We start from the raw sequence: 23,019 nt of genomic DNA, 5'->3' as shown, positions 1-23,019 counted from the left end.
GTCAGGGGAGGGATGGAAATAATATGATTCTTGTAACCAAGGAATAATGTTCTAAATTGACTAAATAAATTAATTTTTAAAAAAAGAATCATTATTATGTATTGGTTCTAAGGCAGAAGAGTGGTAAGGGCTAGGCAATGGATGATAAATGACTTGATTAGGGTTACACAGCTGGGTGGTATCTGAGGTCAGATTTGAACCTGGGACCTCCCATCTCTAGGCCTGGCTCTCAATCCCCTGAGTTACCAGCTGCTCCCAACATCTCTCTTGAAGAAGGCACGATGTTAGAATCCCTCACTTCTGTGTCTCCCCAAAATGCCAGTAACTACCTCCTACTAGCTCCTCCCTGCCCCCTCATCACCCCATAACCTTTGGAATAGTTCGAGCTCCACTTTGTATGTATGTTGTAAGGATTAAAATTTAGGGGAGATGGGGAGACTGAGACAGGCAGAAATTAGTTTTTCTCTGCAAGGAGTATTATATTTTTTAGAGGTTTATTGAAGATTAAGGATTAAAGAAAATACAGGATAAGAGACACGTGTCCAGGCCATAGAGAGGCCTAGACACAACCTCACCTACATTATGAAAAAAACCCACGCCTGCCCCAAAACGGAAATCCAAGAGCCTGGACAAGACCTTTGCCACCAGCTTAAATCCTTCCTCGATCTCGGCCCACCTCAGAATTCCTGTGAGATTACAAAGCATTTTGGGGAAGTGGAGCAAAGGCTTGTGGGGATTGTAGTCCTGTATTCAAGCCTATTATTTACATTTCTCCATGTGATCATTTTGGGAAAAATTAATTTTTCCCCAAAAGGATCCTAAAAACATAATCAACTTAAAAGATTACAATAATGTGAGGATAAGAGAAAAAAAAGAATAAAAACAATAATTGCTGAACACATTGACAAAAAGCCCGTTGGGGGCAGTCCCCTTTGGCATGAAAGTATACATACAAATAAATGTTCAATCAACCACACCCAAAGTTCATTTTGATCTTGTGCAGCTTGTGGTCTGGAGGCTTCTTCATGGTGGCTTCTCCAACAGTTCAGTTTCTGGATTCAGAGATGTAGCATCTTCTTTACCTAAAATTCTTCTCAAAAGGAATTAAACTTTGCAATTTACAATAATATTTTTTTACATTTCCCCGTGTTGTGGGTGATTGAAAGATACAGAATCAGTTAGGGATGCATGGCTGAGGTATGAGGTATATGAATCAATTGGCAAGAGATATTTTTAAAAAGACATCAGAAAAATCAAAAAGAAAAGAAAAATTTCTGGATGAAAATATAGACTATCAAAGTCTTATGTGTAAAAATTCCAAGTAGAAGAAAAATAAATCTATAACAGGTCTTTCAATCAGGGCCCAATCAAAATGATCTAAGTAATGATGCATTTACCCAGTCAGTAGCCAGGACTACAGAAAGGTACCACACTATGAGAGGCAGAAAAGAAAGGGACCAGATTATAGAAGCCAAGTAGGAGCCAAGGTTTTGGGGATACTCGTCTGTGAGTATCTTCAGAGTGAGTGTGGACACAAGGAAAGCCTATGTCTTAACACATGTTAAACATAGTAACCTTGAGTCTTCACACTAGGTTTAAGACCTTTGTATTGGCCTAGAAGTGCACCAATCCATCCTGGATTGGGTTTTCTTTTGCTCTGTGCAATGGCTCTTGTGTGTATATCTTGCCCTGGAATCAGACAGAATCATTAAGCAAAGTCCCATAATTTATTTAAATAATTAGTGGCATCGTTTTTATAGTCACAAGCTTTTTAGGGCATGCATTAGCAAATGTATTTCAAACTTGTAGCACTGAAAAGTCAAAAAGTTAAAGAAAATCTTAATGGTGGTGACATGTGCTTCAAATATAAAAAGGAGAGAAAAAATAATAAAAAAACTGAAAAAGTATATTGCACATGCAAGAAAAGTATAATAATAAAAGAGCTTTAAAAATTCAAAAATATAGCTTAATCATTGACACTCTGTGTCAGCTAAGAAAATATAAAATGCAAGACTTTCTCACCAAAAATGAGATCCATTTCCTCTTAATATCTGGCCATGATCACTGTGAGTAGAAGGCAAATGAATTGAGCAAGCTTAATAATTTTTCATTTTAAATCTGAATACAACAAGCCCATCCTCCCCATTAGTATTTGAGTCTATTATTTACAATGTGGAATGCTTAACAGTATATTAGATTTGGAATCAGGAACACCAGGATTCAAATCCTAACGTTGATAACTTAAACTTGTAATCTCAAGTTTCCTTGTCTTTAAAATGAGATCATATTCAGTGACCTCTAAAGTTCCTTTTAGCTCTAAATTTTTGATCCAAGATCTTACATTGACTTGTCCAATTATTAACCCAATATATTCTATCAAATGGTAGAAAAATATATAAGTATACATTTTAAAATATGATGCTATAACATCCCTTCTTTATCTACCCTATTAAAAAAAAAAAACGCCTTTACCCTCTGTCTTAGAATTGATATTATCACTTCTAAGGCAGATAAATGATGAAGGCATTTTGAGGTTACATGACTTGCCCAGGGTTAGGTAGCTCAGAAGTGTCTGAATTCACATTTGAACCCAAGACCTTCTGTCTTCAGGTCTGGCTATCTCTACCTACTCTATTTCTTTTAAATAAATTATATCCATGAAGAGCCATTTTTTTAGTCATATGTTTAATTCTACGAAATAATACTTATGAGAACAAGTATTCTACCTTGCATTACAACATCCAGTTTTTCTAGTGGAATTGTTTGTCAGCTCCAGGAGGTGGGGAAGAAGGAGAGGAGGGAAAGCATGTAACCATGGAAAAACATTCTAAATTAATTAATTAAAGAAAAAATGAAGAAAGTCCAGTTTTTATTTACTTGTTGCCTAAACTTTGGGAATTTTTACATAGACACTAGTTGCACAGTGGTTAGAGTACCAAGCCCAGAATCAGAAAGATTCATCTTCTTGAGTTCAAATCTGACCTCAGACACTTCCTAGCTCTGTCACCTGAGTAAGATGCTTCACCCTGTTTGCCTCTCAGTTCTTCATCTGTAAATAAGCTGAAGAAGAAAATGGCAAACCATCCTAATATCTTTGCCAAGAAAAAATTGAATAGGATCATGAAGAGTTGGATGTGACTAAACAACAATAGCAACAAAAACTATGGAGGCTTGAGGGCATAAATTTTCCTTCTGGCTCCTTTCTCTGATAATAATATTAAGGGAATGGTGTGGTGATTGAGGGTGTCTAACCATTCCTAATTTCCCTTTGCTCTACTACTGATTTATTTCTCAGGTTTCCTGATGTAAACATTCCTTATCCATTCTTGGAAGTATTATCAAAAGGTCTGTAATTATCTTTTTGTTAGCTTGAAGCCCCCAGCCAGAGATAGCATTTCTGATAGAACACTTCTCTGTTAAGGCTATCTCTATCTCTCCTCTGGGGATCATTCCCTTCCAGCCCCCCTCCAACCTCCAGTTGCTTCCTCCTAATTGTATTCTTAGTAATTATACTTGACTAGCAACTTGCTGTTAAGGTTTTATTTACAAAGCAAAATAAACATTTTAAAACAAAGAAAGGTAAATAGACATTCTCTCTGCCCAAAGGAAAAGGCTTTAGACTCCAATGAAGGGAAGAAAAGAGGTTTAGGTTTACTGCCTTTTGATCTAGAGTCCAAGATGGATTTCAGGAATACAGTTTTTGTTGGAACACATTTTAGGCCCCATTAGCCAAAGCAACCTTATTCTCTCTGGGTTCTTGACCCTTGGTTTTGTAAAATTAAAATTAATATCCAATAACTCTAAGTAATGTATTTTATAAGATTTATTAATAATCCCTTGAAGTAAAATAACTAAAAGGACAAAAGTAAAAGCCTGAGTAAAGAAAGCTTTCCAGCCTCCTTTGCAGGAAAAGAGAGAGAGAGGCTGGGTCACACAAAAACTTTACCTCCAAAATGTGATGTAATGTGAGAACAAAAGTGGGATGCTAGGATTTAGAGTCCTGGGAAGCAAATTCTAATTACACATTTTGGAGCAGTTGCCCCTGCCTCTTCTTCTCTCTCACCTCTATATGGCTTGTTTAGAGCTTCCCATTCTTGAGCTCCATGTATTTTCTATAGATGCTTCCCAAAGTGAATTCCTCTTCAAGTCAACCTATTTTGCATTTCCCCTATCATTTTTTGTTCTATCAAGTTGCTTCCTTTCAGATTCACACAAGTGGCTAATTTGCATCTCATAAAAGGAGTTCTGGCTTGAAAAAACAAGGTGGCTCAGGCCCTCCATACTGCTTCCTGGTTTTCACTTAGCTTGCTGCCATGTGTGAACTCCCACCCTGTCCATCCCCCATTGATATGTTATTTTCCCCTATTAGAATGTAAGTTCTTTGAGGGTAGACTTTCTTATATTTGTATCCTCAGTGCTTACAGTGTCTGCCACAAATTAATCACTTGATAAATTCTCTATATCTATCTGTCTATCTATCTATCTATCTATCTATCTACCTATCTTCCTTCCTATCTCTATCTATCTCTCTATCTATCTGTCTATCTGTCTATCTATCCATCTATCTGTCTTTCTATCCACTTATCCATCCATCTATCTATCTATCTATCTATCTATCTATCTATCTATCTATCTATCTATCTGTCTGTCTGTCTGTCTGTCTGTCTGTCTGTCTGTCTGTCTGTCTATCTATCAATCTGTCTTTCTATCTATCTATCTATCTATCTATCTATTTATCTATCTATCTATCTATCTATCTATCTATCTATCTATCTATCTGTCTGTCTAACTACCATCTAATGTTGTTCAGCCATTTTTCAGTTATGTCCAATTCTTCATGACTCCATTTTGGGTTTTCTTGATAAAGATACTGAATGGCTTGCCACTTCTTTCTCCAGCTCATTTTATATATGTGGAAACTGAGGTAAATAGGGTTAAGTGACTTGCCCAGGATCATATTGCTAGTAAGTTTCTGAAACCAAATTTGAACTCAGGTTTCCCTGGCTCTAGGACCCACACTCTACTGCTCCATCTACCTGACCTTTTATCTAACTGTCATGCATCTATCCATTCTTGTATCTCATCTATCTATCTACCTATCCATTGATCTATCTACTATCAATCTCCAGATCCTTTTCTGAGATGAGTTCTATGGAAAAACCAACTTTCTTACACTTAAATTTTGTTTCCTAAGAATTTCTGTGTGTCTCAACTGTCATTCTTCTTTCTTCACTGTAGTGACTATGGCACCTTTCTTAGTGGCTACGTATGTATATACATACACATATGTGTATATGTATACAAACATGGATATCTGCCCATACACACATGTTCATACATGTATATGAGCATATTATGTGCCTGTATAGGTATTATGTCTTGTGTAGTAAGCATGTGTACATTTCCCCCCCTCTTTTCCCTGTCTCTTTTACTATAAAGCCCTTTCCTTTAGACCAGGCAAATACTATCTTACCAGAATATGTTGATTGTCCTCCCTCCCAGGCTAGGAATCTGTTATTACTGCACTTTGAGTCATGGGCCAGAAATCTATTTCCCATTCTCTGATACCATTCTTCTTAGTTGACTTTTCACTTCTCATGTCAAATTTTCTCTTCTTCATCTTTTGCTTTAAAATCTTTTAAAGTAAGAAATGATCAATAGCAGAATTTCAGAAAGAGCTGGAAAGACCTTCATGGACTGATGCAAAGTGAAAGAATCAGAACCAGAATAACATTATACACAGTAACTACAATGCTGTGGAATGATCAGTTGTGATAGACTTTGTTATTATCAGCAGTACAATGATTCAGGACAATTCTGAGGGTCTTATGACAAAGAATGCTATCTACCTCCAGAAAAAGAACTCTTGGAGTCAGAATGCAGATGAAAATGTATGATTTTTCACTTGTCTATTTGGGTTTATGTTTGGGGGTTTTGGTTTTATAAGATTACTCACAAAAATGAACAATATGGAAATATGCTTATATGATAATACATGTAGAACCCAGGAAAAAAGGAACAAAACATTTTAAAAAATCTTTTTAAAATTCTGAACTTAATGAACAACAAGTAAAATGAACATTTCTGTATACAAAGTAGAACAGAAAAAAGACTGTACCCAAATTCTATTATGTAGAGTTTGTTTTTCCTTTTAAATATATAATAAACTCAATATGTAACTTTAAATTTTATTCTATGTACCTAGGTTCTTTTCTGATCATTCAAATATTCTTTTCTACGAATTTTTTAAAATGCTTCAGTGATTCTCTTTTCTTTCTTGCTTTCTTTTGGAGGGGGGGGGGGCAACCCTATCACCATCCTTCCTCTTATTCCCACTCCCTGTGGAAAGGAAAGTAAAATAAGTTCTGGAATTTCTGCCACTGTGATGGAACAAGCAACAGTGGGAATATTAGAGAAAGTAGAAATTGTCAAGACTGACAGTTGGTGGGGGAAGGGGCAACTGGTAGTGGCAGTGGGTCTTGTGACTAGAGCACTTCCTTCCTGGCCTTGGGAGTGGGAGAAGCTTTGGCTTCTCAGTCTGGAGAGAGTGCTTCTATTTTCTTCAGCCTGAAGACAGGCCCAACCAGCTCTGAAGGTCAGAACTGTTTCTGTTTCTTGCTGTCTACTGCTAAGATTTTGAAATTAAGAAAACTAGCACAGATATAGTGTAGACAGGAATAAGAGAAACCCTCCACCAACCTGTGAGGCCCTCAGCTCCAAAGCGGAGAAAGACTCTAACCTTATTTAGGGACATCCCTTTTCCCTGATACCTCTTCAATCCGAACTGGTTATTAAAATTTATCTTATTTGAATATTGCAGTCAGATAAGTGGAATATCTTTTCTGGGGCATGGAGGGAGCTGAACCTCAGTCAGTCATTTGACTACAAATGTTCCTTATCGAACCCCTGCTGGATGACCAAAGTCTGGAGAAAGGCTTGTCCCTCAAGAGGGTCTGTGTTTACCTGCTCTGGGGCAAACTTTGTCAGCAATCCAGCGAGAAGATATACCTGCAGGCTATCATAAGTGGCTCATTTCTTGGACACCCCATTTTGTTCAAAAATAGCCTCTCAGCAGGGGTCATCTCTCTCCTTCGCCTCGCTGGCAGCCATACTCCCTCTCTCCCTTCAACTCCTCCATACCCATGCTACAAACTTTCCTTATCCCCTGTTTTTTCAATCCCCCCATCTTTCCTATAAATATTGCATTCCTCCACTGAAAACAGAAGGATAAAACCCTAGTAACAATTATGCATAGTCAAGCAAAACAAATTTTCACATGGTCTCTGTGCAAAAATGTGTTCTTCATTCTGCACTGTCTTTTCCTTTCAAATCATAGCAGTGAAGAAAATTCAAGACTTCGTGGCATTTTGAAGTAGTTTCTAGGTACATTCTGAGAGAATCCTATGCACCCTTGTGAATAACCAGAAGCAAGCACTAGTCATCCAATTTGACAAGTCTTAGAGCTTCTCCCTTATGTTTGAGATATATTCCCCTGGAGACAACAGATTTTGGTTACCAAATAGCAGCCTCAGTAGTCCTGAGGTGTCACCAACCATGACTCTAGACTGAAATTATGTTTTGATTTGGTTGTGCTTTTTAAAACTCCTTGTGTGTGTTTATACCTCGCTTTCTAGATACCTCATTAAGACCTATAAAACCTCTTATCACTTTTTAACAAATTCACAGCCACAACTAAACTTCCTTTCCTTCCTCTGACTTTAGAAGCTGTAGTATACTTCAGGTCCCCTCTCACTAGCTTTTTATTTGTTTCAACTTATGTTTCAATTTATTTGTTTTATTTGTTTTCCTTTCTAATTTGTTTTATTGACCTTTTCTTACTCCCCTTACTTTGCCAACTACTTTCTCCTCAATCTGTTTTTTTTCTTTCTTTTCTTTTTTACTTTCTTGAGTACCATCTTCTTTAGCTCAAGTTATTCTTTTTCTGCTCTTCCTCAAGTTCTCCCAAATTTCTCCCACCCCAAATTCCATTTCCATCCATCTTTACAAACCCAAACCCATCAGAGTCACCTCCACAATTTCTTTACCCTTTCTTTGACTTAAGATCTTGTCTCCACTTCTGTCTTTTCTTCTGTAGACTTCTCACAAGGAAGCTAGAAAAGGATCTGGACCTCAAGCTTATTTTCTTTCAACTATTACTCAGTTTCTCCCAAATCTAATAGTTGGACTTCTTCATAAGACCAAACCTCTTCACATCACTTTCACCATCTCTTTCTCCTTTTTTTAAATTCAAATCCTTTGAGTTCTTTAGCCTAGAGCGCACAGTCCTTCAGAATCCTACAGGAACCCTATTACTCATAAACTCAGGAAAATTCCCTTTTTCATGTCAATCTCAGAAGGGCAACATGACGTGTTCATCACTTATTTTTTTATTTCATATATCTAAGATTAACTACTAGAAAGAGGTTTTCCTCTCTTAAGAATATGCAAGCATATCTTAGCTCTTGCAAACCCCAAATGCTTTGAATATATTTAACAATCCTAAACTTTTCTCAGAAACTAAATACTAGTCTATTTAAAGGGCTCTCTGCACAGGTTTATTTTGTACCTACAAATAGATATGTTTTTACATATTTCATAGATTTAGTTTTCACACAAAATAGATACAAGAAAAAGTCTTGTCAGGGAAGGTGCTGAGGTAGGGAGAGAGGGGGGGATGGGAAGTGAGAAAGGGAACTTGGAAAGGCTGCATGTGCTTGATTGAAGTTAAACCAAAGATTCCAAGAGCCATCGATCTGGAGGGACTAAGCATGGAGGACAGCACAAAAGGCCAGGAATCAGTGATAAACTGTTGTTGTTTCTTTATTATATACACATATGTGTGTATCTTGTATGCCCCATGAGAGTGTATATATATTCTTGAGGAAAAGGATGACTTTTCCTATAGCCTCCACTTCTCCCAAAGAGTTCTAAGCACTCCTCAAGCCCTTGATAAATGTTTTGCTCATAGGGATGGCCATTTATGATTTTTATGTCAGTATAATTAAGTACACCTGAAGAAAAGAACTGTGTGAACTCTACATAAATATACCCCAGTTACTGAAATGTATTGTCCCTGGAAAACATCCTCTTTCTTTTTATAATTACTGAAGGAGAAAATTTTATCAAGATGACTTGAAGTATGTAGGCTGGGGGCACTAAAAAGAAAATCTCATGAAGTCCCAATTACAGGACTCTTAATCCCTGCATCAGAATTATTCACTGTTCTTTGTGTGTTTTATTGCCATTATAATACTACCATCCCCTCCATATTAATTCAGTTTAGAAAGATCAATTGAACAGAATGAAATATATTAGTTTGGAAACATCCAAGGAAAATGTGTTTATAACGTGCCAGTTTTGATACAATCATTTATTTAAAAAATGGATTTTTTCCCACATAACCTAGATTTCCCCTTGAATTTTTCCCACTCCCCACTCCCAGAGAGCAATTTCTTATAAAAAATGTAAAGATATTTTAAAAATAAAAATAATGAAAAGGGGGGAAAATCAACAAACCTAACCAACACATTGAAAAGATTTGCCACTATATATAATGTTCTATATCTGTGGAACTTCTTCCTATCCAAGGAGGGATGAGAGAAAGGTGTCTTCTCATATCTCTTCCTGGAGCCAGCTTTATTTTTGATAATTCAGTAGAATTTGTTTTTGATAGATTTGTGGTGGTTATTTCCATTTGCACTGATGTAGTCCTGGGTGTTGTTTTATTGGCTCTGCTTATTTAACTTCATATCAGTTCATATAAATCTTTCTATACTTTTCTGAATTCATGCCTGTCATTTTATTTTTTCCCTCAAATGAACTTTTTAATTTTTTTAAATTTAATTAGATGATTTAGAATATTTTTCCATGGTTGCAAGACTCATGTTCTTTCCCTCCCATTTCCGCCCCCCTTCCCTTATCTGACACACAATTCCACTGGGTTTAACATGTGTCATTGATCAAGACCCATTTCCATATTATTAATAATTGCACTAGGTTGATCATTTAGAGTCTACTTTCCCAGTCATAGCCCCATTTACCACTGTGATCAAGCAGTTGTTTTTCTTCTGTGTTTCTTTTCCCACAGTTCTTCCTCTGGATGTGGATAGCATTCTTTCTCATATGTCCCTCTGAATAATGGATCATTTATGCCTGTCATTTAAAAAAATAATTAATTAATTTTTACATGTGTCATTTTTAATTTTAAAATATTTTCCCATGTTTACATGATTCATTTTCTTTCCCTCTCCTCTTCCCTCATCCCTCCACCACCCCTAGAGCCGACTAGCAATTCCACTGGGTTGTACAAATGTTATCAATTGATACTTATTTCCATAATATTCATTTTTGTTGTAGAGCAATCTTTTAAAGCCTAAACCCCAAATTACATGCCCCTGTACACATGTGATAAGTGATGTCATATGTTTTGTTTTTGCATTTCTACTCCCATAGTTCTTTCTGTCAATATGGATAGCATTCTTTCCCATAAGTCCTGTAAGAGGGTCCTGGCTTGTTGCATTGCTACTAGTAGCAAAATCCATTACATTGGATTGTACCATAGTGTTTTACTTTCTGTGTACAATGTTCTCCTGGTTCTGCTCATTTCACTCTGTATCAGTTCATTGAGGTTCTCCCACTTCATGTAGGAATCCTCCAGATCATAATTTCTTACAGCTCAATAGTATTCCATCACCAACAGATACCGCAATTTGTTCAGTCATTCCCCAATCAAAAGGTATCCCCTCATTTTCCAGGATTTTTTGCCACCACAAAGAGTGCAGCTATGCATATTTTTGTACAAGTTTTTTCCTTATTATCTCTTTGGGATACAAACATAGTAGTGGTATTACTGGATCAAAGGTTATGCATTCTTTTAAAGCCTTTGTACATATTGCCTTCCAGAATGTATGCCTGTCATTTCTTACAGGGCAGCAGTAAATTCCTTGATTTTTATGCATCACAATTTGTTTAGCCTTTCTTCAATCCATGATTACTGACTTATTTTGTTTCCAGTTCTTTATTCAATCAATCAATCAATTAATCACTATTTTTAAGTACCTACTATGAGGTACAGGCACTGCATTAAGCAGCCAGGGATACAGAAAGAGGCACAAGTGATACCCTTGCCTTCAAGGAGTTTACAATCTGATGGGGGAGACAGCAAGCAAACAAATATGCAAATCCAATTGTACACAGGATAAATAGGGATAAATAAGAAATAAGTAAGAACGGAAAGGCACTGGAATTAAGAAAGGTTTCCTGTAGAAAGTGGGCTACTATAAAAAAAAATGGTGCTACTTATATTTTGGTGTATCTAGAGCTTTTCTTTTTGTCAGATTCAATAACTTGTAAAAATATCTTTACCTGTTAAGCATTTCAAAAACTTTTAGGGAATGAAACTTGGGGAAATTTTGCAGACCATGGAATTTCTGGCTTATTGTGTTATTGGTCTATTAATTCAACCCTTAGGAAAGGGTTCAAGGTCATTCCTTAAAAGGCATTGGAGGAATGATGGCATTAATATAGCATGGGCCCATTAACACAGCTACAGGTAATTGTTCTCAGTTTTACCTGGATTAATTCTCAGTTTTATCTGGATTAATTAGGAGTCACTTTCTAACATGGAAACATTCCCTAGGCAGATCAGATTCAGAAGCCAAAGTTGAGACAGAACACTATTGACAGTGAGCTCTCAAATAATAAATGAGGATGACATCCAAGATGACTGGATATCAGTTCTGATCGAGATTTCTTGAACAAGGAAGAGTTGGAAATGGTAGAAGTAGGCTGTCAGGTGAGGGGGAAAAGGGAGAAAAATGTGAAATTCGACATCTTTCCCTCATCATTTTTAGAAAAATTTTTCAGCAATATTCATTCATTCAACAAATATGCATGTCAAAAACAACAACAGAATACTCCTTAATAGACCTAGAACTGATCATGTATTTTTAAAGAAGTCTTGGTAAAAGATCTTTTTAAAAAATAGTAACAAAACCTTTCATCTAGAACTTTATTTTTACCCCCTCTGACAAACCTAGGCCTTTTTTTTGTTGTTGTTTTAGAATTATATTTTCTTTCTTAAGAGATTCACCTTCCTCCTATTTTCTCCTGCTCATCATAAAGTCTAATTGCTTATAATGAACATATTATCACACTAGAGTGTCACATTTAAAAGTCTCTGTCACAAAGTTCCGTCTAGAGTCTAAGGCATCTTCTTATTAGGTCTTTTACATTATTGGAATATGAACCAAAGCTGTGGCTTTAATATTTCCATCATTCCTTTTTAAAAAAACCTTTACCTTCTGTCTCAGTATCAATTCTAGGTATTGGTTTCAAAGCAGAAGAGTGATAAGGATTAGCCAATTGAGGTTAAGTTACTTGCCCAGGGTCACCTAGCTAGAAAGTATCTGAGGTCAGATTTGAACCTAGGTCCTCCTAACTCCAGACTTGGTGCTTTATCTACTGTGCTACTTAGTTACCCCTATTGCCATCATTCTTTAACTTAAACTATAAACCATCTCATCCAAATTCTCAACAGAACCAAGTACCAAATGACAGATATCTCATGAATAATTCCTCTGTCATTTAAGCTGGTCTTTCAGGCATCCTTTTCCTATGGGTTTTCTGAGAATGATTATCAGCAGTAGCCAAACTTGAAAATTTGGCACTTGCTTTTTTTTTGTTCCTATACTAGGTGCTATTTGAAATTCAAAAGTAAAACAAAGATTTCCATGACAACATTGAATGTAAAAAATGCAAAACGTTAGGCTGTGATTCACTTTAAAACTAATCATAGTTTTCTTAAATAATGGAAAGGCTATATATCATTTTGTTGAAAAATGAACCCCCCAAAATTGAAAGTTAAGTTGATAGTTTGGTATAGTGAGACCTCTGAATCTGTCCAGGGGTAAAAAAAAAAATAGAAAAAGAGAAGCATTGAGGAACTCTGAGGGAGAGACAGGAGGTAATATATGCCAGACAAGTCAAACCACCACCATTCCCTTGACCACTATCTCCTCTCAGATGCTAATGGAGAGAGCCTAGAACCCTGAACCCGAGAGTTTTGGAAATAGCAACCCCCCCAAAAAAAACATTAGACCTGCATAGACTCAACCTCCACAACCATCATTAAAGGGAGAAATCATTGTAGAAAGGAACCTCACCTTCCTTATCACCACCACCACCAACTGCTGACCAAATGGTATAAATAGGCAGATAATTATAAAATCCATAAGAGTAGCAGCTCTCCCCAGACCACCAGTTAGTTCTCCATCCTTCTAGTTCTCCCTTCTTGTCTGTTCTTCACAGTTTATAATCCAGGGAAGCAACTCCAATGCAGAAAGGGCCAGTCATCCTTAAGCAATAGCGACCCATATGGAGTCAAGCCAGCCTACCTGAATCAGTAAGGCACTCTGAAAGAGACAGGAGGCAGCGTGTCCTAGGTAAGCCAAACCATCATGACCGCCATCTTTCCTCAGAGTCTGGTGGAGAGAGCCCAGGACTGAACCCAAGAGTCTTGGGAATAGCAATTTTCCAGCCCAGGGTCCTCAGCCATTATCCCATAACCACTCCTGCTGCTGCTAGCCACAGCTACTGAAGACCCAGAAAGGAAAGTTCTTGCTGCCAAAGTTGTTGCCACTGTCCAATGGTTCATAATCTGAAACTGATGTGATTTTCAGTGGAAATGAAAGGCATTGCCCTCTGTTTTATTGCTGCCCCCAGTAAGGCTCATGGGACATTTTCCTCTGACTTGTAATTGAAACCTTCCATATGTGTTGTCTTCCCCATCAGTATATAAGCTCCTTGAAAGCAGGGACTATCTTGCATTTTTATTTTAATTTTTGCATTTAGCATTGTGCTTTGCATATTAATAATCATTTAATGAATATTTTAATTATTCATTCATCCAAATTACCTTGTATTATATTACTTTCTCATATCAATACAAGGTTGAGAGTAACTGACAGATCTTCAACAATATAATTATGCAATATAATATAATTAAATTATTATAGCATGGTATAATATACTAATTATATAAATATAATATATAAATGATCATATATACAAATATAATACAATATAATTATATAATATAATACCATTATTTTATATTATATGTAAGGTATATAAATATGCTACTGTGTTTTCCCCATGTTGCTGTGTCCCCATGGGTCTGTCTAGATGTGGCTTGCAGGGCACCCAGTTCAGATACCTCTAGTGTTTCCTCCCCCTACTATTATCCAAGGGAGACTTTGATTCCTGCCAGGAGGGAATCAGTGCCTGGCATATAGTAGACTTTTAATAAATACTTTTACATTAAAATATTTGTGGGAAATTAATATGAATTGTGAAATGATTTTTTTCTTGCCCTCCTTCAAAGAAAGGATGAAATAGCAAGGCTATGAGTCTGGGTTAGGTCTTCCCTTCTGTGTGAAGGAAATTTACTTTTTCCTCTTTTTCTGGGGTCACACAGGTGACCTCATCTCCTGTGAACTACTTGACCCCAAGGTGAGAATTGTGTATGAAGGAAATCATCGAGTAAATTGGGTCATGAGGATAGAATGGCAGCCAGAAAAAGGCAGCAATAGAGTCAAGACATCACAAGACAGGGGGCAGGGGAGATGTCCCCTGCATTACCCCCTGGACTGCCCCCCTGCCCAGTGGCCCAGGCAAACTATAAAGCCACAGTTGGCTCCCAAGATGTGATATGTGAGAGTTAGTGGGCAGAGAAAAATTTTGATAAACTGAGACAAGAGAGGATTTTGTTCTCTTCTCTTCCATGTTTGTTGCTGATTGGACTTCTCTGTGATCATGGCTAAATGGTGGCCACAGAATAGCAAGCTAAATGGGGCAGCAAGTAAAGTAATTTATAATCTCTCCTATTTTTGCATTTTCCCCTATTACTTTTAATTAGAAAAATTATTAATTTATGGATTGTCTCATAATTTCCCCTCTTACACTTCTTTTGTTTAGATCTTAAAAAGGATAACAGGATTAAGGGTAGAGCTGGGAGCCATTGTGAACCCTGATTAAGAATGTGCTTTAGGGGGCAGTCAGGTGACTCAATATATAGAGAACTTGGCCTGGAGATGGGAGGTCCTAGGTTCGAATATGGCCTCAGACTTTTCCAATTTGTGTGACCCTGGTCAAGTCACTTAATCCCAAATGCCAAGCCCTTGCTGATCTTCTGCCTTGGAATTGATTTATTGTCCATTCTAACTAAAAAAGTTGAGAATTTTTTAAAAAGTATGCTCCAGCCAACACGTTGGACAACACCAGCCATATGGTGGAGATGGTCATTCCTGAGGATGAGAGGGCCTGTTGATATCTTTAAGATTACTTCTGTGATGAAGTAATGAGGGAGAAACTGGCATCTCTAAGTTCACCTCCACAGTGTCTATTTGCCAATCAGAGATGTCTTGGGATGTCCAGGAGAGGAACTGAGTGGTGAGGTCACAAATGGTCTATAGTGGCCTGAGCAAGAAGTTCCCCTCCCCCTCTTTTCTGCTTCTCTTTTACTGTGCTATTTTTTGCTGCGGGCTCTCTTTTGCCCTCCTCTTTGGCCCCACTGGCTCTCTTAGGTTCCTGTTTGGATTGTGAAGGAGGTCTACTGGCCATTTTAGATCATCTTGAATGGTCGATGAATAAACTAACTAAAAATTAAGAAATGCTGCATCTCCAGAATTTCAATCATAACATATTTAAAATGATTTAATAAAACAAGTATTTTAGTTTAAAGTATGAGGAAATTAAAGTCAAAGAGATAAGTTACTTGACCAAGGCCACACAGATATAGATCTGGAAGTGGAACCCAGGTTCTCTTGACTAGATCTAGAGTTCTGTCTACTACTAAGGATCACTTACGTCTCTTGTCTTGTATGACTATTAAAATTCAGCAATAAGATCTAAGCATGAAATGCTCTCCTTCATCTCTTGGCTTCCTTCAAATCCCAGCTAAAATTCTACCTTCTGTAAGAAATCTTTCCTGATCTCTTTTAATTCTAGAGCCTTTCCTCTGTGATTATTTCCTGCTTATCCAATAAAGAGCTTCTCTGTTCATTATGGTTTGCATGTTGTCTCCCCCATTAGACTGTGAGCTCCTTGAGAGCAGGGACTGTCTTTTATCTTCCTGTGTTCAATAAATTGGTTATTAAAGATGGGAATTGTTTTATTTCCCTCTTTGTATCCCTAATGAGCACTATAGGCAATTAATAAATATATATTCATCAAATTGAATTGAAGTGAAAGTTCAAGCACTTGCTCCACCCTCTACTAGCTATATAACCTTAGGCAATTCACTTAATTTCTTCATCTTCCAGTTTCCTGTCTGTTGTAGTTGTTCCTCTTTTATTATTATTATTTTAAATAAACCCTTACCTTCCCTCTCAGAATCAATATTGTGTATTGGATCCAAGGCAAAAGAGTGGTAAGAGCTAGGCAACTGGGGTTAAGTGACTTTCCTAGGGTCACCCAGCTAGGAAATGTCTGAGGTTAGATTTGAACCCACGACCACCTATTTCCAGGCCCAGGTCTACTGAGCCACTTAGCTGCCCTCTCATTCTATGTTTGTGAAGAGGATCATTGACATCACAAGAGGATGTCTTGACCTTACTGTGAATTGGATTTAAGGGAGTTAGAATTGAACATCCAAGTCCAGTGACAGGACAAAAATCAGGATGACTGGCGATGGCCCAGGATACAGTGGATGACTGTGGCATCTTCCATATCTGACCAAACTCTATGCACTCCAGACTGCCTGCTTCAGCACCTTCATGGCCATTGGAACAAAGGTTCTTATCCATTCATTCCACAATGGAAAGTCTCCCTAGGCTTGGGGCAGAAACCCCCTTAACTCACCAGTGGGGACAATGCTGTCAACTACTCTCAACCTGTTTGCCTCAGTTTTCTCATCTGTAAATGGGGTAGAGAGGAAAATGGCAAATCACTCCATAATCTTTGGCCAAATAAGGTGATGGAGAATGGGCCACGACTGAACAACAGCAACTTTCTATTCATGCCTACTTTTGTTCCTTCATTTAACAAATACCGATCGAGCAAAAACTATGTTTACAAGGCTGCCCAGATCTTATGAACTCACAGGATCTCCGTCTAGGTTATATTAATTTTATGTGCAGGAATGACAGCTAAAGTGTTCCCATCCACCCCTATGCTGGAGCTTTTTGAAGAAAAAAAATTACAATCTTTTCTGAATGACAGTAGGAAGATCAAAACATCCCTCCTCCTTTCAAATACATTTGTTCTGTCCTTCTCCAGGTCATGAGGCTTTCCATCAGAGCTCTTATTTTTAAGGCCTGCTCAGAGATTTAGCTGCCTCAAGTGTCACAAGGCCAAGGGTAATTCAGAAGGCTTAAATACATGCAAAAAGTTACTTTCAATGTAAAAAGACAAGTAATGAGAGACAGTGTTGCCTAGTGGAGAGAGGGACAGCAACCTCAAGGTCAAGAAGTCTTAGGTTCAAGGACAACCTCTACTCCATATAGGTAGGATAACCTCAGAAAAGTCACATTATCTTTCATTGCTTTAGGTAATTCTCTAAGACTACACATTACAGATAATGTGATAAAGGGAGTATCATCACTGGAAGCTCCCTATACTGATGAATTCAAAGGTAGGTAGAAGAAGAAAGAAAAAATAAATAAATTGGAAAGGATTGAGGCTTGTTATTTCCTAATATCTAAACAACTACCGTTGTTTGACACTTTTTTTTATATTTGCAGTTTAAAATTTTTGAAACTAAATTTTCTGATAAAATTTTAATTTTCTAATTAACCCTTTTTTTTTGTATTTTCCTTAGGCTTACTTCACTCTTTTTTTTTTTAACCCTTACTTTCTGTCTTGGAATCAATACTGTGTATTGGTTCCAAGGCAAAAGAGTGGTAAGGGCTAGGCAATGAGGGTCAAGTGACTTGCCCAGGGTCACATAGCTTGGAAGTGTCTGAGGTCAAATTTGATCCCGTCTCTAGGCCTGGTTCTCAATCCCACTGAGCTACCCAGCTGCCCCCTGACTTACTTCATTATGAAATGAAATGTTTTAGTCTGAAGAATAAATTTTTCATTGTAATAGGTTACACTTATATGGTTTCTTAAGAATGTTTCACATATGAGGAAACTGAGAGGTTAGGCAACTTGTCCAAGGAAGGAAGGAAGGAAGGAAGGAAGGAAGGAAGGAAGGAAGGAAGGAAAGAAGGAAGGGAGGGAGGGAGGAAGGAAGGAAGGGAGGGAGGGAGGGAGGAAGGAAGGGAGGGGAGGAGAGAGAGAGAAAGAAGGAAGAAAGAAAGAAAGAAAGAAAGAAAGAAAGAAAGAAAGAAAGAAAGAAAGAAAGAAAGAAAGAAAGAAAGAAAGAAAGAAAGAAAGAAAGAAAGAAAGAAAGAAAGAAAGAAAGAAAGAAAGAAAGAAAGAAAGAAAGAAAGAAAGAAAGAAAGAAAGAGAGAGAAAGAGAGAGAGAGAAAGAGAGAGAGAGAGAGAGATACACCCACATTAATAGTAATTCATTCAGTTTGGGACATCCAATTTAGGAAAAAGACTAATAAACTGAGTATATTTTGAGAGCAGCAGCTAAGATGGCAAGAAGACAGAATCATCTGAAGGAACTAGAGAAGAAAAGACAAGACTTGGGGTGGGAATGGTGTGCGGAGAAAGGCTTATGGATGTGAGAACTGTCTTCAGGTAGCTAAAGGAGTGTCATATGGAAAAATGATGGGAGTTATTCTGCCTGGCTTTCCCAGGCAGGACTAACATCAATCAAGAGAAGTTACAGAAAAGTCTATTTCAGCCTAATAGGAAGAAACTCTTCCTGACACCTAGTCCCAAAGTAGAATGGGCTGCCTCAGGAGGTACTGAGTGCTCTCATTCACTGGAAATTTTCAGCAAAGGCTAGATGACCATTTGGCAGAAATGTCGTATAAAATATTCCTTTCCATTACAGATTGAATTATCTGGATCTGGAGTCAGGAAAACTCGACTTCCAATCTTGATTCTGATCCTTATTAGCTGTGTTACCATAGTCTTTCTTTGTCTCATAGTCCTCATATTTAAAAATGAGGGTTATAATGCTACTAGTCTTTGCATTCTTTTTTTTAATGTCATGAACTTTTTTGGCAGTTTAGTGAAGTCTTTAGACCTCCTTCGCAGAATCATATTTTTTTAAATGCATAAAATGAAATATGTAGACTACAAAGGAAACCAATTTTCTTTTAAAACTCTTACTTTCCATCTGAGAATTAATATTGTGTATTGGTTCCAAGGCAGAAAAGTGGTAAGGACTGGGCAATGGGGGTTGAGTGATTTGCCTAGAGTCACACAACTAGGAATTATCTGAGGCCAGATTTGAACCAAGACTTCCCATTTGTAGACTCTCAATCCACTGACCCACCTAGCTTCCCTGGAAATAAATTATTTTATTTTATTTTTTAAAGTTTATATACTTATTATTGAATATTTTTCAATGGTTACATGATTCATGTTCTCTCCCTCCCCTCTTCCCTCCCTACTCCTGGAGCTGACAAGCAATTCAACTGGGTTATACATGTGTTACCACTTGATATCCAGGAAATCAATTATTTTAAATACAGTTACAAAATTTTTTTAAAAAATAAGTTCACAGATTGCAAGTTAAGAACTTCTACCTAGCTCTTAACCCACAGGGTTGTTTTAAAACTCAAATGAGTTAATGCATAAAAAGTGCTCTGTAGCCTTTAAAAAACTATACAAATATCAACTATTCTTATTGAATTATCTTCCTCTGAGGGTCTTTCCAATTTACCAAATTGTTTTGGGACTTCAGTGAGTTAATGAATAATAATACTCTATAGCCTTTAAAGAACTATCCAGATAGCAACTATTCTTTTTAGATAATCTCCATTTGAGGCTCCTTCCAACCCTGAGATTCTGTGATTCTGCTGGATTGGTTTTTACATCATTAACTGATATTTCCAAGTACTCATAAAATATTAGATGATGTTCAAGATACGATAAACTTGTATAATCAAACCAGCAGAATTAAATGCCATCATCTCTCTGAAAAGTAAAATATAATCAGTTTCCATTCATGTCTGACACTTCGGGATCTCATTTGGAGTTTTCTTGACAAAGATACTAAAGTGGCTTACCATTTCTTTCTCTAACTCATTTTACAAATGAAGAAACTGAGGCAAACAGAGTTAAGTGACTAGTCTGAGGTCACATAGCTAGCAAGTGTCTGAGGTGAGATTTGAACTCAGGAAAAGGTGTCTTCCTGAATGGTTTCAATGTGACACTACCTGAATGAAGGTGGATGAACTAGATAATAATATCTCAAAGCTCTCCAAATCACGCAGATACAATCTCATACAGGGAAGTACAGCCAAAGCCTCGTTTGCTTGTGAATAGAGGCGCTCATCCATAGGTGGCAGTCTCCTTTCACTGTTACCAAAACACACAGATCGAAGACTCAGAGACCACCGCAGTTTTGGAGGGTGATCCGCACTGGATTGTTTTCTCCTCTCTCTCTTTCCTTACTCAATCCCCTGCTGCCCCCCAGCTCTCGGGGAGGGCCACCGTGGGCCAGACTGTACATACAGGAATTTTCAAGGCTGATTGAGCTGAGCTGAGCTGAGCAGCCAATGAAACTTCTAGTGAGAGAATTAACATTACAAAGAGAAATGTGTTATATCTATGTCAATCCATCCATATACTTTTATTAAGTGTACTAAGCACTGGAGTTACAAAGAGAGAAAAAAGACAGTCCCTGCCCTCGAGGACCTTTCCATCTAACAGGAGAGACACCATTCGAGAAATAGATACAAAGTAATATACAGGATAAATACAAAAGAATTAACAGAAGGCAATGCACCAGAATTAAGAGGGGTTGGAGAAGGCTTTCTGGAGAAGGGGTTGTCATCTTAATTAGGACTTAAAAGAAGCCAGGGACCTCAAAAGTCTGAGCAGAGAAGGAAGAATGGTCCAGATTTGGCCAGGGAAGAGAGAGGGAGTTCATTGTTCCCAGAAGAGTCAGGAGGCTAGTGTCACTGGATCAAAGAGTACATGTTGGGGAGTAAGATGCAAGAAGACTGGAGAAGTGGGAAGGAGCTTGGGTTATGAAGTTCCTTGAAAGCCAGAGTATTTTGTTGATGTGTGATTATGTGGAAAGTTTAGTAAAACTTTCTGTAAAGTTTTACTGTAAAATTATTAATTAACTTTATTAATAATTATTCTAATTATATAATATCAATCACTATAAGTCATTATGTAAAAGTAAGATGTTTTTTGCCTAACTCACTAGCTTATGTGTAAACTAAACTAAATTAAATTAAATGAACCTTTATTTTAAAAGAACAAAACTTTTTCAAAGCATTACATATTTTTTTAAGATCTTACAGACTTATATAAGTCTTTCCTCTCCTTACTTCACTACCCCCTCCAAAAAAAGCACTGTATTTATATTTGGGGAGGTAGTCATAATTAGCATGTGATGTCAGAAATTAAGAGAGCAACAACTTCAGAAATACCTGGGTAGATTTGTATAAAGAAATTTAGTGAAGTGAGGAGAGCAATTCATGCTATCAAATACAAATAAAATACGTAATTTATATTAATATATAATAAAATACAAATATAAACAAATAAAATACATATTTATATATTATATATAAAATATAAAAATGAAGAATTCTGAAAAACCCATACCCTAACCATATATATGTATATGTATGTATATATATGTGTGTGTGTGTGTGTGTGTGTGTATAGATATAGACCTATAGATTTTTAGGCTTTGACAGAGGATGCAGAAAAGGGGGGAGCACAGTCCTTCCAAAAGGGATGTGTACCAACAATCCTCCCAGCATTTCCACTTCCCCTCCTTGTTGCCTCTTCCCCCAGAGCACCTTTCCCCTAAAACTAGGTGAAGACCCTCTAAATTTGCTCTGGTCCCCAACCTTTAATCAGAATATCTGTCAGACTGCTACCCTGCCTCCTTTGAATTCTCAAAATTCTCCTTAGCTGTCTTTGGTTTCTGGGTGGAAAATAATGAATGGCTATAAGAAAGTAATTCAAATTTATAGGAAAAAGAACTATTCTCTAGTTGATAAATGGTCAAAGTATATGAATGGGCAGTTTTTAACGGAAGAAATACAAGCTATCGATAGCCATATTTTTAAACATGCTCTAAATCATTAGTAATTAAGGAAATACAAATTAAAATAAATTTTAGATTCTATTACATACCCATCAGTCTGGCAAAGATGACAAAACAGGAAAATGGCATGTTAGAATAACTGCAGGAAAAGAGGCACATTAATGTATTAGGGGTGGAGCTGGGAATCAGTCTGACCATTCTAGAAAAGTTTGGAGGCAAGCCCAAAAAGTTACTAAAGTGTCCACATCCTTTGACCTAGTAATACCACTGCTAGGCCTCTATACCCAGGAGATCAAAGAGAGAGGAATGGGAACTAAGGGAGTGTCCATCCATTGTGGAATAGCCCAACAAATTATGGTACAGGAATGTAATAGAAGGCCAATGTGATGTAAGAAACAAAGCAAGAGACAGCCTCAGAAATACCTGGATAGATTTGTTCGAAGAGATTTAGTGAAGTGAGGAGAGCAATGCATGCTATCAAACATCAAAATTACAAAAAAATGAAGAATTTTGAAAACAATGCAACAATCAATTTTAACTAGAGGATTGATGATGAAGAATTCTACCTACCTCCGGATAGAGAATTGATGGACTAATATGCAAAATGACGCATATTTTTGGACATGGAGAATGTGATAATTTATTTTGCTGGACTCTACTAATTTGTTGAAAGAGTTTTTCTTTATTTTTCCAGTTGGGGGAGAAAAAATAAATGCTTAAAAATGGAAAAGAATAAACTTTGCTAAGTTAATTAGATAAGAAAAAAAATGAGAGAATAGAATGGATGGTTACTCCAGTGGGGACCTTATAATAAAAAAACCCGGACACCCCATTCTCATTATTGCTACTCTTCCCTTATATATCAAGTTCCTTTCAGGAGC

General features: G+C 37.1%; 1 long non-coding RNA gene across 1 annotated transcript in view; it reads right to left on the bottom strand.

Moving 5' to 3' along the window:
• LOC103105393 (uncharacterized) overlaps positions 1–22,439 on the bottom strand; it is a 56,530-nt gene extending 34,091 nt beyond the window's left edge. The window contains exons 1-2 of the long non-coding RNA XR_462835.3: positions 22,228–22,439; positions 10,041–10,152 (exon numbers count right to left, since the gene is read on the bottom strand). This is a non-coding gene — a long non-coding RNA (uncharacterized LOC103105393). The remainder of the gene's footprint in view (positions 1–10,040; positions 10,153–22,227) is intronic.
• Positions 22,440–23,019: the final 580 nt, after the last annotated feature.

Source organism: Monodelphis domestica, chromosome 2 (genome assembly GCF_027887165.1).
Source record: "Monodelphis domestica isolate mMonDom1 chromosome 2, mMonDom1.pri, whole genome shotgun sequence".
Taxonomy (NCBI): domain Eukaryota; kingdom Metazoa; phylum Chordata; class Mammalia; order Didelphimorphia; family Didelphidae; genus Monodelphis; species Monodelphis domestica.
This window is presented reverse-complemented; position numbering and strand designations above follow the sequence as displayed.